Source organism: Artibeus jamaicensis, unplaced genomic scaffold, assembly GCF_021234435.1.
Source record: "Artibeus jamaicensis isolate MK-2021 breed Jamaican fruit bat unplaced genomic scaffold, CSHL_Jam_final contig_490, whole genome shotgun sequence".
Lineage (NCBI taxonomy): Eukaryota > Metazoa > Chordata > Mammalia > Chiroptera > Phyllostomidae > Artibeus > Artibeus jamaicensis.
The window spans coordinates 20,136,161-20,147,030 of NW_026521861.1; the positions used below are offsets into that span (position 1 = coordinate 20,136,161).

General features: G+C 54.0%; 1 long non-coding RNA gene across 1 annotated transcript; it reads left to right on the forward strand.

Annotated features, from left to right (window-relative positions):
• The first annotated feature begins 1,052 nt into the window (after window positions 1-1,052).
• Window positions 1,053-10,502, forward strand: LOC119059530 (uncharacterized). Its single transcript, XR_008392250.1, has 4 exons — window positions 1,053-1,327; window positions 1,913-2,139; window positions 2,916-3,941; window positions 10,039-10,502. It is a non-coding gene; the product is annotated as an uncharacterized LOC119059530 (long non-coding RNA).
• Window positions 10,503-10,870: the final 368 nt, after the last annotated feature.

Genomic DNA, 10,870 nt, shown 5'->3' on the forward strand with positions numbered 1-10,870 from the left:
AGCCTCAGCAAACTTGCTGGTATCTGTGTGAACCCCTGGGTCCTTCTGAAAGGGGCTGGACATCAATTGTCTGCCAGTCTTGGGTCTCATCACTGTGTTCGTTCTTTTCCATCGTGTTTGCCCCGCAAGGCACTCTCCCCTTCTGCACGCGGGTTGGGTTGCCCCAGCCCCTGGGCAGCTGCCAGGGAAACCGAATGCCCTGCCCCGCCCCGGAAGCTGCCTCTGAGCCCCAGTATGATGGGTGGAGAGGGAGACCCGCCCCGTCCGGTGGGATGGGGATGCAGACAGCAGCGGCATCAGAAGTGGCCGAGGTAGTGGGTGGCACCCACACTGCTGGGTGCCCGGCCTGTGCAGGCTGCCACCTCCTGGCTGGGGGTCCCCGGGACACCCCACTGTGTGTGGCCCAGAGCCTGGATCCAGTAGGACCATTTCCTCTATCATTCGTCTGTTTCTTTGTCTGTTGCTTCTGTGTTTCTGTGTCTTTGCAGCCCTGTCCTGCACGTTACTAGCTTGGTCTCTGAAGTATCAATTCTGAAGACTGCAGCTTCTAAAGCATTTTTAAATTTCGGCAGAAAGACTGCTTTTCTCCTCATTATCTGTAGGTAGGCCTGCCAAGTCTATTTTCATCTCCTGCTGTTCTTTTCTTTTGTTTTTATTTTATCTTTTGTTCTCTCTACTCGCGAAGAACAGGAAGAAATTCCCTGACATATTTGATTTCCCAAATAACCACTTTGGGATATTTTGTTCCTCCGTCATTCTCTCTGTCTCTCTCACTTTTAAAAAATACAATTTCAGAAATCTCGTGCATTTTGAGTGCCTATTATGTGGACTGTTTGTTAAGCACTTAGCATGTTATCTCTTATCCTCACCACACAAGTGTCACCGGGGCAGTGTTTTCTCAGGGAGACACGGACTAATTAAATCGCCCGAGGTCGCCGCTGAACGCAGGGGAGCAGCCTTCTCCCCGCCATGTGGGCCGGGCCCTGTGTGTTTACCGAGGGCTTACTCACCACACCCTCTCAGCGGGCTGCCTGTTGCCTTTCTAACCTGTTTGTGGACCCAGTTGATGCAGAACCTCAGCCCTCCAATCACGCGGCTTCTGCACAGCATCCTCCTGTGGGACAGATGCCGTTTCAGTCCTGTCCTCTCCAGCTCCGAGGGTCTCGGCTCTGGCTTCCGCGTGCTCATCGTCCCTTCGCTCCCGGTGGGAGACCTCGCCTGGACTTGCAGGGTGAGCGGCTCCGTGTGCAGGATGCAAACAGCACGGCTGCAATCTCAGCTCCTTGTCTGCTGAAAGGACACTTTAAAGTCCAGACACAGATGCCAGGTATGGCCCCTCCCCCCGACACACACTTTTTCTTGGTTGGGTAGCAGAGTGCACTGAATCCCTGATTGCCCTGGACCTCGGGGGGTGGGACAATCTTTGTTGTAGACTATTTCTTTGTTCTCAGAAGGGTCACTTCCAGAGCCCTCTTGGCCAGAGGAGGTCCATCCTGGTTCCACGTCCCCAGCCCAGCCCAGCCCCTGGCAAAGGGCGAACCCGGGGCACACCCTTCAGACCAGGGTGATGAGCTTCCCTCTACAACATCTGCGCTCACTCTCCCGTGGGGGAGGGCGCTCGTCTGCAGATTTTAAAAATCAAATCCTTTTCATTGGCAGTTTCTTCTAACCTTTGGATGACAGTGGACAATTCTGGGACTGTGGGTGGGGACAGAGCCAATGAGCAGGGCCTCTCCTTCAAGGACAGGAAGATGCCTGACTGTGCCCCAAAGTCCAGAATTGGCATTCCATTTCCGAAAATCAAGGGGGCATCTCAAAGTGACTCGGTCACAATGTTCTAACGTGTTCTCTGCCACCGTCTAGCATCTGTTGCTTCTCCTGGCGACAAAGATTTTTCTCTGGGGACCCACAGACTCTTCCTCTGGGCCCCGCGGCCCCAGCGGGGCTTGGCCCCGGTGCCGTGGACGACCAGCCGGCCCAGCGGGCTCCCCTGCACTGCAGCGGGTGAAGGAATCAGCAGATGCAGCCCAGACCTCTGCTGAGCCTGGAAGGGAAATTCTTCCTTCCATGGCCTTGGAGCTGTGAGGACGAGCGTCTCGACAGCCCTAGTTCCACGAAGGCAGAAGACTCTAAATGGCGGTTAGTGACATGGGACCCGGGGAGACACCAGCCCCGAAGACAAGGGCTGGGGGCCTGGAGTCCGTCCAACAGGCCTACGGCATGTCCACCAGCCTCCCCCCCACCACCCCCGGAGCCAACACAGACCCTTTCACTGAAGCGACCTCAGCCAATCCGCACACTGCCCTACTCTGCTCCCGTGCCCCTGGGACACCGGAGCAAGGACGTCAAGGCTGTTTATTCCACCACACCCAGACGCCAGCCCACCCCCTGGCGCCTACTACATAATTTGGATGTTCCTAACACTTGGCCACAGCATTTCATTTGCCCAAGGAACCCGCTTGGGGGTGTTGTTTCACTAAGAGTGTTACATAAAGCTTTCAACGAGCAAAATTAATATAAAGTTATCTTCTTCCTGGGTGGGAGGCTTGCTTCCCCCAGCTTCCAAGCAAATGCTAACGTCCTCCCAGGCGGAGCGTGGTATGGGGCGGCTCTGAATTACCCTCCACCTCCCGTGGGCACCGAGTGTTGGCTCCTGCACACTGGGGGCAGCAAGAAGTAATCTAGACTCTGCCGTCCTCTGTTACAAACTCCTGCCGATGAGCATTAAACAGCGTGATTAATGGAGGAGCAGGCAGAGGAGGTTTTGGAAAAATTCTTTTGTTTTATTTTGTGGCTATAGCCATAAAAAATAATGGCTTCCCCTTGGGTTAGGGTTTCTTTTTATTTCTCCAAGAAAGTTCACGTCCATATCTGCACTGACGGAGGTAGAAAAGATACTGTAATTTCCATTTTAGAGATGATGAAACTGAGATGCACAGGAAGAGGCCAAGGACGTGTGACGAGGTGTCAGCCCACACCTTTGAGCAGTCTACCTCCGTGGGTTTCAAGACAAGCACTTTCTCTGGTTTCCGAAGTGGAGAGGATATTTTGGAATGACATATTTTAAAAGGAGGTGCAGGAACTGGCTGCCGGACGTGGACTGGCTTATCCAGGATTCCAGAGGTTTTCAACTGATGTAAGCATTTGGCAAAGGGACAGCATTTCAGTTGATGTTATGATTTCATTAGCAACTCCCAAAACTAATTAACTTTTTAAAGGCTACACACAATATTTCAGAAGAACTTCTGGAAGATTTAAATCGTTATTAAGGCCTGTGTCTCCTTAAAGTCATCATTTCAGAAACAGCAAATTGTATCAGGTAGGAGAGACAGATTTGCTGGATGACAAAGTACAACTGCACTTTAATGATGAAATAGAAACAGCAATGACGTTGCAAACAGAGCTCCTGGCCTCAGACCAATGCGCAGCACTCGGTGGGTCAGGATGCACAGTCAGGACCACGGCACCAGGCTGAAGGCTGCACCCCCTGACCCGGGGCAGCCCCAGCTCACCAAGCCCCACCGGCAACCTCGGGTTCGGTGCTTTTTTCTCTAGCCTCTAGTTCCTGATTAAGGAACATCTCGGACAAGATGTCTTTAATGATGGTAACAATTTTACAGGATTATAAAGATTAAATAAATGATCTATGTATAAATATAAAACTTTGTCCAAGGCCTAATACCACCAAGTACTCACCAAAAGTTGCTGTGACTTTAGGGTCATTCTCAGCACGGCTCCAGCTCTGTCAAATCAGCATCGCTGTCATCATCAAAAAACCTCAGGTGGGAGGTCAGTCCTCCGTCCGCCGGTGACCACCCACAGTTTGGGGTCCGGACTCCAGCCTTCCAGGGCCTCGCCTGTCTCCTACGGAAGAAGGGACACACTTTGCATGTCATAGCTCAAGCCTCACACACGGGAGTCAGAATAAAATATGACAACAGGTACGACTTTTTTACGCTGATGTTGTGTCTCATGTCCTTGAAGCCAATGAGGCAGTCCCTCTACAAACCACTGAACAGGTCAGAGGGCGAGGTGGGTGGTTTTCATTTCTCAGTTTTATGTTGTGCCCCTGAAATTGACCTACGGTAAGCCAACTATCCCGAACATGATACTTACAAACACATAAGTATTTGAGCCGTTTTTAGTGGCCAGTCCAGATACATTACTTACAATGCTGAAGTTAAACAAATAAAATAAAGTGCTTAAGTTAAACATTGTAATTACATATTATAAAGGGATGTAAGTTATTACTGTTTCCCATTGAGTACCCATTAGAACTTGGGAAAGAAGTTCTGTGAAGTGGTATTTTCATGCTTCATATAAAAAGACGACTAATGAGCCAAGGACCCCAGTGAAGTCCCCATTGCAAGCTGATGGCAACTAAAATTCAATTTCCCCCTGCCAAAGAGGCATTCAAAATGACTATTCGTTTCCTGGTGCATTTTTTGAGACATTAGTGGGCTCATTCATTGCACTGCTGAGGAGACCCTCAGAGGAGAATTCGAGGTGGGCACAACACATTTGGGGACTAGCCAGTGAGAAGAACTCAAGTCAGGCATGGTCTCGATGACCAGTGTGAGCACGTGACCCCTGGGACTTCTGCTCCACAGGCGAGTCCCTGTGGACAGTCCACTGAGTTCCTGCCGCAACCCTTGAACTTCACGCAGAGACCAGGAAATAATGAGCATGTGCTAACCACCTGAATAAATTATTGACTGATAGCTTGCTTTATTTTAAAGAAATGACTAGCTGGGGGTTAGTAGAGCTAAAAGGGACCTAAGGAATCACAATGGATCATAAACACCAATTCAACATCACTTAAATATTAATGTGCTTCTTAATGAAAGAGAGGGGTCCCTTCCTCTTGTTTGGTGGTGGCCTAGCAGAGCACTTGGTGGTGTGAGCGAGTGTGACGTGTATTAGCTATCGCTCATCCTCTCGGAAAACAGGGAAGAGACAATGAGTCAGACACAAATGTGTGAGAGCGGACACAGACTTAAGGAAGTAATTTCTGGTGTCACTGATTTTTAAAACTTGTATCAGGGAAACCTGGCTTGGCCCTGCAGTTGAGGAATGGAAGCTCGAACACATGCGTCTCTGTTGACAGTCTCCGGAAACGGCACTAGAACCATCACAAAGGAGGGTGAGGGACTGATAGCAAATTCGGGGCGCTGGAAAGCAGCTGGGAAGGACAAATGGCCCCGCAGAGACTAGAACATGTAACCTCATGCTGGCAGTGGGAAGAATTCAGAGCTAAGCCGAGTTATGCCACACAGTCCTCAAAGGACTGGGTGGGTAGGGGCACTTCGATGCCTCTGGAAGGGGGATAAGGTGGACGGACTAAATCAAGGGGCATTTGCACTGACTGATGTGGCTCAGTGGATGGAGGGTCGTTGCAAAGCAGAAGGTTGCTGGTTCGATTCCCAGTCAGAGCACATGCCTGGGATGTGGGCCGGGTCTTGTCTGTTGGCTGTTTCTCTCAAGTATCAATGTCTCTCTACCTCCCTTCCTGTCTCCCTAAAAGTACATAAACTCCTTTTTATGATGAGAAATAAACTAAGGAGCATGTTGGAAGCCTGTTTAAGAAGCCGTCAGACCTCTAACTCCCTCTCCCACCCCGGGGGGACCACCTCTACCTACTGCCTCACTCGGTCCAAGACGGGAAGCTGGTTCTTTGGCAAGGATGAGAAGGAGGCTCTCCGGGCAGGAGGAAGTGGGCGCGACGGCACGCTGGAACACAGGGCGCTCTGCTGAGAGCGGAGGGGTCAGCTGCGTGCGGGCATCCGGACACAGAGGGGCCCCTTGACCCTCTGCTCTCACCAGCAGCTACAAGAATGAGCCTCGCCCTCGGTTCAGGAGACTGGGAGACACTTCCCTGGGCCATCGGGCCCAAGGGACAGATCCAAAGATGCTAACATTGGAGGTCCCCTGAGCACGCAATCAGCTCACCCAGCTGCGGCGGGCTCACGGAAGAGAACCTCCTTCCACTGATGGGAACTTCTGGTCCCCCGGGCAGCGCCCTCTAATGGACAGATCAGGAGACAGGTGAGGAAAGCCTCTAGCACCGGGTTGGGGGTGGGGGATGTTACCAGCACTTCCAGAGAGGGCAAAGCCACGCGGAGCAAACGGGATGAGCAGGAGGAGGAAAACGACACAGAAACCTCAGCGAAGTCCTTACGGACATAAGAGACTCTATGGAAACCACGCATCGAGAACTGGATGCTCAAAAAAAAAAAAAAAAAGGGAATAGTCAAAGAGCAGCAGCGGAAATTACTGAGAGTGAAAAACACAGCACTGGGCATCCCAAGTCGATAGAGAGTTCTGAATGTAAGTTGAGAACGGCTCCCAGAAACCAGAACGAAAACATGAGGAAATGCAACGTGGGGGAAAATAATTAGAGGACCATCCCATAGGTTTGATATTTAACTAATGGAAGTCTCGAAAAGGGAACAGAGAGAGAAGCCACCAGTGACGTGATTCAAGAAAATGCCCCACAACTGCAGGACCCGAGGTCCTAGCCCGGAGGGCGCACCAGACACGTCGCACGATGGCTGAACACAGAGCTCACCAGGGTCACGTCACGGAGTCCGGACCCTTCAGGACCAGAAACCATCGGACCAGCTTCTAGGAAGACAGGAAATGAGGTCACACACGAGGACCCAGAGTCAGGAGGACTTCAGACCTCTCAATGGCACCCAGAGTAGCTGAAAGCCAGCGGAGGAAGTAAGATCTTTAAAATTCCAGAGAAGTGGTTTCCTCTCAAGAATTCTATACCCAACCAATTTCCAGTAAATAGGGTGAGAGTGAAATAATTTTCAGGGGAACGCAGTCTCAGAAGTGCGTTTCTCACACTCTCTTTCTCAAGATGCTGGGGGGGGGGGTGTGCCTCACACTAGACTGTAGGTCGGGGAGACCCTGGAGACGCAAGGGCAGGTGAGCAGGGGGTGGGGGGAAGGGAACCCCGAGAATGGCGGCGACGGGAGGTCCAGGGCACAGATGGGCCCGAGCGCAGAGGACAGCCCTCCAGATGGCGGCCGGCCGTGGGGTCCTGAAAGAGCCCTCCGCAGGACGTGTGAACAGGTAAGGTATTGCTGTGTCTGAGTGTCTCTCCGGGAGATTATACCATGACTGAAGCTCATGCACTTGGATTAACGTGAGAGTGCAGAAAATCGGGCCAATTGCAGACATAAAATATGAACTTGAGGAAAAGCTGGACTAGTGCAGGGAGAGACAAGGAACCTTAGCTCTCCCTGTGGCCCACCGTGACGGTGTCGCAAAGTCACAGCACATGAGTGCAATATGACCTCCCCAAAGCTGCAGCGCAACTCCCCGCTGCCCACACCAGCACACCAAGAAGTGACACAGCCCAGGTTTGGAGGTGCAGAGGCCACCCCAGACTCATCAGGTGCTGAAGCGGGTCGCCTGTAGGGAGGGGGAAGTGGGAGTGGAATGGGGGTTACTGTTTTTAAAAGGACATTTATGTAAGAAATTGACTCTTTAACCTATGAATGTGTAGGGGTTGGAGAAAACTAAACACTAACAGAAGAGGGAGAAGGGGAGAGAGAGGAAGGGGGGAGGGAGAGAAGCGGGGAAGGAGGGCGGGAGGGGAAGGGAGGGGAATGAAAGCAAAGAAGGCACCGAAGCTTCTGTGTCCTGGCAGACGCCCTGGCTGGTCGACCTGTGGCCGAGTGCGGCGCTCTGGGCCGGGCGGCAGCATCTTCAAGAGGCAGGACTCGGCCCGTCCCCCGTACCTTGGCCCATGTCCCCTCCCTCATGACCCTGATTGGAAGGTTTGGCTCACTCTTGAACTGATGACAATCATTCACTAACCAACCGAATGAATTTCCCGGGAAAGTTCCTCCTGCCCAGGCCTGGCTGAGACGGACAGGTCCGAGGCGAGGCAGGAGCACCAGGGCGGCTTCGCCCGGCTGCCCACGCGTGTGTGGCTCACCGGGGAGTGCACGGCTCTGTTTGTGGAGCTCACAGTCAGATTGAGGAGAGCGTGACAGCTGTTCAGAACGGATTGTTGAAGGCAGGCCTTTGGTCTCCCCAAGCCTTCTGTGCACCCCGGTCGGGCTGCTCTGCGGAGCCACAGTGACAGGCCCACGACCCTCAGTGAACACGGGTAGCTCGGCCGCTCTCTGACTTCAGCGGCAGGTGGCGTGGGAGGGGTGCCTGCTTCTGTGCCACCCTCCCCTCTGTCCTGCAGTGACCCTGTCAGAATCACTGGCTATCGGTCAACCTTCTCTTTGACTGGAAGGGGCCGAGGAGAGTCGGAGAGCAGCTGATGAGAGGGGCGCCACGAGGCCCCCTCGGCCCGTCTTCCAGTTTCAGAGTGGCCATCTGTCTGGACCGCTCGCACCGCCTGGCTGAGACCCGGTCTCCTTACCTGCAGGAGGAGGTCCCAGTAGTCTCTCAGAGGTTCCAGGAGGGTCACCTGACATCCTGGAAACCAGCTCCTGGCATGGGGACTGCCTCCTCCTTAACTAGCCCTCGGGACCACTAACTCCTCCCCTTTGGCGAAGAGATGACCACTTCAAGTGAGAGCACCTACAGGTCGGACTGAGACCGACCACCCGTGTTCTTCTGTGCCCAGCACGGGCAGCCTGAGCAGCAGGAGGAGTGGGCGGGTCAGGAGCCGAGGAGGTCGTGACCGGCCCCGGGCCCTCCAGCTGCGAGCGGGTAGGTCACGAGAGGATCCAGGCCCGAGAATGGCACGGCTGCCGCATGGAGGGGTTCTCGCCTGGGCGCTCCCACAGAGCCACCAGACGTGTAGGAGCTCTTCCTCACACGGAGCCGTCTCACTGACGTCAACCTCTCTCTGGGATGTGATGCCCCTAGAACATCTGGGCATTGCCCTGCAGGGCTGTGAACTGAGACTCCACCACCATTACTTCCACGCCGATGCCATGTTTTCCAAGTACAAGCGCCCATGGGGACATGAGCACCTTGGGTCATGGTCCCCGGTCCAGCTCAAGGGCATTGGAAGCTATCTCCTCCCTGCCTGCTGTTCCTTGAATCTGCGGAGCACCAGGTTCTCCGGGGCTCAGACGACCTCGCCACGCAGCCCCGTGGCAGCTTTTGTCCCCGCGTTAGGCAGCCTTGGTCTTCTTCGCACACGTGTGTGAGACCGAACAGGGCGAAGACTGCGGTACCCACCCCACAGCAGCGCATCCAGGGCCCACTCACCTGGGGCCACGCACCCTTGCTCTTGGGGCAGGTGTCGCCCTCCTGCTTATTTAAACCGACAGAGCACGTCTCACACGCAACAGATTTCATGGGCTGAAAATTGCAAGTCCAAGGCCGCCGGCTTCACTTCCCTGTAACTTGCTGTGCGGCCCTGGGCAGGTGACCCCAATTCTCCAGGCACGTGTGTGGGGCCTTCCTCTGTGGGCATCAGCAAAGGGCAAGGGAGCTTCGCAGCACCGGTTAGCGAAGCTCAGCGCGGACGCAATGCCCGTGAGGACAACATACCCTTGGAATGCACCTCCGGACACCGCGGAACCCAGGTCTGAGCCCAGTGAGAGCAAGGAGGGGCGGGTTCTGGGTGAGCAGGGACAGCATCAACGGGCCTGTTGCTGCGTGTTGCTCGGTGTGTCCGGCTGGGCCCCGGGGTTGGGGCGTCTGCGGGCTCAGGCTCTGGCTCGGAGCACATCTCTGTGGGCCGAGGATCCGACTCCCAGATGGAGGCAGGGTGGATGGTGCCGGCAGCACATACGGGCGGGGGGGCTCGGTCCCCTGGAGGAGGAGTGAACTCATGTTCCCAGATGGAGAGGTCAAGGCTGTGGGTATTTTTGGCGTCTTTCAGTGGGAGGACAGCGTTATTCCCAGACCTGATTGGCAATCCTGTTTGGCGTGATGGAACTCGGATGCTGGCTGTGTGTCACCTGACGCTGTGACAGAAATAACAGTGGGGCGCTCTGCTTGTCTCTGACGTGTGACTCAGTGGTGCTGTCTGTAGGAAGTGCATGCGGGAAGGATTCGTGGGGTAATTTTGGAACAGAACACTGAATACAACTCTCTTCTTTTCTTCAACAGGCTGCAGGAAGGAGGGCCGTTTAGTCTGTCAGAAGCACATCAGAACCCACAGCCCAAGTCAACTGGCAAACCCACGGGCGGAGGCGTGACCCTGGTCACTTGGTCTGCCATCTGTGCGTGTCCACTTTAAGAAAGGGGCTAGCCACGGAAAAGACACCAAACGTTGCCAGCTTGCCTCAGATATTTTATGTCACTTCCCGGTGGCAGAAACTTACTGAGGGACCATCAGAAGCTCTGCCTCCCATGGCTTCGTTGAAGTTTGAAGCCTCGTGGCAAGAAGGAGCCCAGTACCCACGCTCTCAGACACTGAATGAAGTGGACCGGCAGTAAAGCATGCAGAATATCACTGTATCTTTTCTTAATGAAAACACTGCCACCAGCTGGTTAATAAATGATTCCACGTTTTTATTGAGTGAAAAAAGCAAGTCATTTCCCCTTCATTTAAAGAGGGACCACAATGTCGAATAAAGGTAATTTTCCCCCTTTTCAGGAAAATTAACAGCGTCTCAGGATGCCTGTTGTTCTTCAGTCATTTGCAGATTGAAGTGATCTGAGAAGGACCCGAGCTTTCCGCTCCTGCGTGGGGCCCTGGTGGCAGAGCCCTCGTCAGGGCGCAGGTAGGACGTGGTGGGGGATTTCACGATTCCAGCCGGTGCCTCTCACAGAGGGCTTCACCCACCAGGTGCCCTCGCTTCTGTAAAAGTAAGGACAGCCCGGGCAGGGGCCTGACCGGCCCAGCGGAGTCCCCCGGCAGCCCCAGCCACCTCCGGGTGGGGGCGCCCTTCATCCCCACTGCGGCCACACCCAGTTCTCCCTCTGCATTTGTACGTGA